The sequence below is a fragment of the Arachis stenosperma genome, chromosome 9 (assembly GCF_014773155.1).
Source record: "Arachis stenosperma cultivar V10309 chromosome 9, arast.V10309.gnm1.PFL2, whole genome shotgun sequence".
Classification (NCBI taxonomy): Eukaryota; Viridiplantae; Streptophyta; class Magnoliopsida; order Fabales; family Fabaceae; genus Arachis; species Arachis stenosperma.
The window spans coordinates 129,034,259-129,041,163 of record NC_080385.1 but is presented as its reverse complement, the minus strand read 5'-3'; positions in this window follow the sequence as shown (position 1 = coordinate 129,041,163).

Below are 6,905 nucleotides of genomic sequence, written 5' to 3'. Positions count from 1 at the left end.
TATATAATAATTCTATGAATATAGAATGTAAGACATGAAATGAAAGTTATCATGTGTTATATTGTGTTTATAATAATTCTATGAATATAGAATGTATTACATGATATAGAACTTATCATGTTACTCTCTGAGATTAGATATAGAAGATTTCTTTTATAGGCATAGAATTGATGAATAGAATTGATGTTATGACCGTTTGGTCATTAAGATAGAAATGATGGTCATTAAGTCGGTAATGAAGGTGTCAGTTACAAGCAAAAGAATGAATGATAGTTAATGCCGAGTTATAACTCATAATGCATAATAAAGACTGAGTTATAAGGTGACGGATCACTATTAATACAGGAGAAGTAAACTTTTTCTATTAATGTATCGTCTTTTTAAAATTTACTATCAAAATATCACTCTTTTAAAATTAATTATTTAAATGTTTTTTTTACATTATTATAATTAATTATAATATAAAATAGCATATTAAATGTCATCCTAACTAAAAAATAGTATTTAGATAATAGTTTCAAATTAAAAACATTTATAATAAGTTTTGGAAAAAATATCACATTAGTAAAATAAAAGAATCGGCAGAAGTGAATATATGAGAAAATTTAGGGGATCAGTACTTTTATTAAAATTTAACCATTACTTAACCAGAAAAAAAAATAAGTAATCCCACATTATTGGATAAAATCTCACACCATTAAAAACACTAATAATAACTAATTGATAGTTACAAATCACAAAATTTACTGATCTCCTAACCATCATCGTGAATATACACCAGGGACAGTGAAGCCACCTGTTCCTGTGAAGGCGACAGATATGGCGATGGCGCCTGCAACCAGCAAAACAGAAGACCAGGGAAGTGAGTGATGAGTGATAACACAACGGAGAATGAGTGACGATGCTGCAGCAATGTAGAGGACCGCAGGGCAATGGAAGAAAGGTGTAGGGATTCTGTCTACAAAAGTTAAAAAAGACAGATAACATAAGTATACGAATATATATATATATGAAATATACACTAAAAATTAATTAGTAAAATTAATCATTAATATAAAATATATATTAAAAAAATTATATTAAAATAAATTAAATAATAATATATAAATTTATAAATAAATACTTAATAATTAATTTTAGTAATTGATTTTAAGATGGGTTAAGTATGATTTCAGTTTTTGTATAGGCCGAAAATCTTTGTTTTCAATCTTTTTTTACATACAAAATTTTTCTTAAGATTTAACTTGGTTTTAAAATCGTCCCTAAAGTTTAACTTGGTTCTAAATTTTTGACGACGGAAGCGGAAGCGGAAGCAAAGGTGGATCGTGTACAGTTTCTTCTTCTTCTCTTCTTCTCCTTCTTCTTCTTCCATTCCTCCTTTGTAGGAGTAGAAATATTCTCTTTCTCTTATTTTTGTTTATTTTATAATTTTTTTATTATGGATAATTCGGTCCAAAATTTTAAGATTTACATAAAACTGACAATTTTAAAACTTGGTTTTAAATCTTAGAGACGATTTTGTATACAAAAAAAATTAAAAAAAAATTAGTCTATACCTTAAGAACCAAAATCGTATTTAACCTTTTAAGATACATATGATATTTTTTTTTTTTGAAAAAACATTAACATTATTGAGCATTACATATATGCATCAGGCCTTGAATCATTTGAATGAAGTGATTATCTACTCACCATAGTAGGTACAAAACTCTAATATTTTACATTCAATTTTTGGCCAAAATTATTATCACTAACTGGTTGAGTTCTTCTAATGTTACCAATGCACTTAGGCAACAGAAGCTAAGATAACTAATTGGTCCGCCGTCCCGTGCGGAATTTCGAATATGTTAGAAATAAGAGAGTAATCTAAAGAAAGTATTTTGTGTATTTTTTTGTTTTAGGTATATATAGCTGCTAGAATAATCAAAATAATAAAAGCATAAAATCCTATAATTAATGTACAGATACGTTATATAAATACAAATGATACTAACTGATCCAATTTTATTCTAATTATTCTCTTAACATCCCTCCTCAAACTCAAGTGGGAGTTAAGGATACTATTTTGAGTTTGGATAACAGAGTCCAGAAATGAGTCGAATGATGAGCCTTCGTGAAGATATCAGTAGTATGATCCAATATTCCAACAGCGATGAGACAAACAGCATCAATAAGAATATGTTGCCGAACAAAGTGACAATCGATCTCAATGTGTTTGGTGTGTTTATGAAACACATCATTATGAGCAATCTGAATAGCATTGCGGTTGTCATAAAAAACATTAGTTGGGGATGACTGAGGAGCACCCAAGTCTTCAAGAAGCCAACAAATTGAGATAATTTCAGCAGTGGTGTCAACGGGAGCACAGTATTCAGCTTCTGTGCTTGATCAAGTAGTGAATGTTTGCTTCTTATCTCGCCAGAAAATGAGAGAGTCTCTAAGAAACAAACAATAACCAGTAGTAGAACGATGATAGTGGGATCACCAGCCCAATCAACATCTGAGTATGCCTGAAGGGATAAAGATGAATAGGCAGAAAAATAAAGGCCATAGAATAGGGTGCCTTTAATATAGCGAAAAATTTAAAGAACTGCCGCATAGTGAGTAGTACGAGGAGCTGACAATAACTGGCTAAGAACATGAACCGAATAAGCAATGCCTGGTCGAGTGATAGTTAAGTAGACGAGTCTTCCAACTAACTGTCGATAAAGAGTAGGATTATCCAAAACAGTGCCATCCATAGGAGTAAATCGAACATTAGGCTCAAGAAGAGTAGACTCAATGCCACTATCTGTAAGTCTGGCTTGAGCAAGAAGATCTGAAACATATTTAGCTTGAGAGAGATAGATCATCGATGGATATGACTTCTAGACCAAGAAAATAGCTGAAAGAACCAAGATCTTTTATCTCAGAAGTACGGTGAAGGGACGCCTTGAGATCAGAGATACCATCAACATCATCTCCAATAATGATCATATCATCAACATACAAAAGTAGAAGAACAACTCCATGTTTGCTTTTACGAATGAAGAGAGTATTCTCATGAGGGTTGCAAGTGAAACTAAGATTACGTATGGTAGTGCTGAACTTATCAAACCATTCACGAGGAGCTTGCTTAGATCCATAAAGTGCCTTGCGAAGGAGACAGACCTTACTAGAAGGACAATGATATCCCGAAGGTGGTTTCATATAGACATTCTTTTTCAAATTCCCGTTAAGAAATGTATTCTTCACATCCATCTAACTCAGAGACCATTTTTTAATCGCAGCAATGGCAAGGAGAGCTCGAACAGATGTGAGACGAGCGACAAGAGCAAAAGTCTCTTCATAATAAATACCATACTCATGTGTACAACTTTGAGTAACCAATCATGCCTTATAACAATCAATAGAACCATCAGAGCGAGTCTTGATCTTGTATACCTATCTACTACCCACAACTTCTTGATCAGAAGGAGGATCAACCAAATCCGAAATGTGTGCTTTTTCAAGTGCTTGAATTTCTTCCTACAATGCTTGCTGCCAATTTGGATTGGTAGAGGCTTCTTGGAATGACCGAGGTTCATGATGATGAAGAATAGTAGAAAAACAGTGATAATAAAAAAGATGAAGAGGTGGATTTCTTACCCTAGAAGAACAAGTGAAGGAAGGAGGCATGACAGTAGGAACAGAAGCATCGTCCGGTCTGGAATCATCGAGAGATGGAAAAGATGGAAGAGGAGGGGCCTCGAGGGATGCACTGGAGGTAGACCCTGTAGTATTATCATTAGGAAAGAGATCAACATTGGGGTTAGTAAAAAACGGTGACAGAGTAGAAGGAATGGACTCAAAAGAGGAAAAACTAGAGAACATGTAATGCTCCCAGAAGACAACATGATGAGATATACGAATGCGTCAAGAGATAGGATCCCAAAAACAATAACCCTTATGTTCAGAACCATAACCTAGAAAACAACACATGCGAGTCCAAGGTTCAAGCTTATTGTGTTCATGAGGTTGAAGAAGGACAAAACAGACATAACAAAAAATACAAAGAGAAGTGTAATCGGGAGAAGTTTGATAAAGATGCTCAAAGTGAGTATTGTTATCAAAAACAGAAGAAGGGAGTCTATTGATAACATGAACATCAGTGAGAATAGATTCACCCCAAGCACGCTCAGGACAGGAAGAGGAAATAAGTATCACACGAACAGAGTCAAGAATACGACGGTGTTTACTCTCAACTCTGCCATTTTGTTGAGAAGTTCCAGGACAAGAAAACTCAGACAAAGTACCCTGTTCAGCGAGAAAATTTAAATGTTTGGAGTCACGATACTCCATAGCATTATCCCGTATGAAGATTTTAATGACCTTTGAAAACTGAGTCTGAATCATAGTGGCAAAGTTAATATAAATCTGAGACAGCTCATGATAATTAGTCATCAAATAAACCAAAGTAACACGTGAATAATCATCAATAAAGACTATAACGTATCGAGCCCCTCCCATAGAAGCGGTGGGAGCGGCACCCCAAACATTAGAATGAATAAGATCAAAAGGAGAGCAAGCAATAAAGAAATTATTATAAAAGGATAAGGCAGGTTGTTTTGCAATTTGATAAGAAATGCAATCAAACGACTCATTTTAAACTTGACCTAAAACACCCGTAGACATAAGATGACGCAATTTTTCTAAGGAGCTGTGGGCAAGACGACGGTGCCACAAGTGAAGAGTAGCTGGAGAGAAAATAGCACAGAGATTTGATGTAGAGGGAACATGAAGGTTTTCGAGCTCAAACAAACGTCTGACCTTACAACCAGTCCTGATGATCTTTCTCGTCCGACGATCCTGCACACGACAACAAAAAATAGAGAAAGTGACATCAAAACCGAGTTCAACAAGTTGACCGACAGAAATAAGATTAAAATTCAATTTTGGAATAAAATACTTATCAGGAAGATGAATATTGGGCTGTGAAATAAATCCTTGATATGTTGCATGCAGGAGGGAACCATTAGAAGTGTCGATAGAAGGTGCATTTGTAGTGGTAGACAACAGTGAGAAAAGATGACGTAAAGGAGATATATGATTAAAATAACCAGAATCAAAATACCATTTATTACCTAGAAAGGTGGAAAGAGCAGCAGGGGTATTACCAGAAAAAGAGAGAAGTTGCTTAAGAAGAGATTCAATGTCTAATGGAGAGACAAAAGGTGTGTTCAGAGAGGTAAAAGGGGTGGACTCAGTAGCACCAACAGCAGTAGAAACAGGCACATGTGGAGAGTTGTTGGGACGAGTTTGATACTTGTTCTGATCTGAACGTGGTGGTCTAGTAGGATAGGTAGTAATCAAGTGACCCGAGAGCTTACAATAATGGAAGAACAGTTTCGGGCAGTTGGGACCAATGTGACCATTTTGTTTGCACTTATGACATTCAATAGAGGAACAGTCGAAGAAGGAATGCCCAGGACGGTTACAGTTTTGACAGATCTTGCCCTTTCTGTCGGTGGCAGCAAAGACAGTTTCACTCTTAGAACGAGTCAGTCTCAAGCGCATTTCTTTAGACTTAAGACGAAGAAGAGCTTCTTCAAGACTTGGCGATGAAGAAGAGAAGCCCTGACCAACTCATAGTCATCAGTAAGTGCCATAAGAAATTGGATGAGATGTGTTTGGTTCTAATAATCCTCATATGCCTTAGCATCAGTGGGATCTTTAAGAACAGGCTCACAAGAGGTCAATTGATCCCAAATAATTTTCATTTGAGCAAGAAAATCAAAAACTGTTTGGTCATGTTCTTGCTTAAGGCTATGATGCTCCTTTAGTAGTTGGTACTGATGAGAGAGATCAAAAATAGTGTAACGCTTTGCCAAATTATCCCATACCTCTTTAGCAGTTTCAAAATGCCCAAACTGTAAATGAATGCCAGGAGTAGAAGTGTTGCAGAACCAAGTGATAATCTAGTGATTTTTACAATCCCAATCTTCCAATTTCTCTGCAAAGTCCTCCTCAGCAACCTCCTTGGATTTGGAAGTCCCATCTTTGGATTTGTCAATCACAGTTGGCTTAGCAGGACAAACAATATCACTAGTTACATATCATCCCTTTATAAAATCTTCGCATAGCTTCAACCCAATGAGCATAGTTGGAGCCATTAAGGACAACAGGAATAGGTTGAAAAACATCTGGTTTCCCCATAATAATAGAAACAAAGGCGAAAAAGAGAAGAAATTGCAAATTCAGGGGAGAAAATGAGAAAACAAATGGCAAAATCAAAAAGAGCTCACCAAAAAACCTTAAGGAGGGTCCTACTGCCTGCCATGTTGGATGACATGTCAGCAAGAAAGGACACGTGGTGATGCGTGATTAGAGGCGGAAAACACATCAGCGCTGATGGGGCGTGGGGTGGCACGCGGGTTGCGAAGCGGATCAGTCAGGCGCGCGGGTCGAGCACGGGTCCGTGGAGCTCTGCTGACACGTGGCGTGACACGGAGCCGTTGATCTGGGGCGCTGATCCGAAGGCGCTGGAGGCGTCTGGAAGGATCGGAGAACTTCTTCAAGCAGACAGGCAACTTCAAGCGACGCGTTTAGCGGTGATTCTGAAGGCGTTAGAAACGTTACGACGAGAAGAAGGTAATGGTGGCGGCGGTGACGAACTAATGCATCGGAAAGGAGTCGAAAAGTGAGGACAAAATACTGCCAGAGGTGACAAAATAAAAGAGCTAGAAACCAATTGTTACTGGAAAAAAATAAGCTAAGCTCTTGATACCATGTTAGAAATAATAGAACAATCTAAAAAAAAGTGTTTTGTGTATTATTCAGTCTGAGGAAAAGTATAATGTATAAGGGGTATATATAGCTGCTAGAAGAATTAAAGTAATAAAAACATAGAATTCTACAATTAATATACAGATACGCTATATAAATAC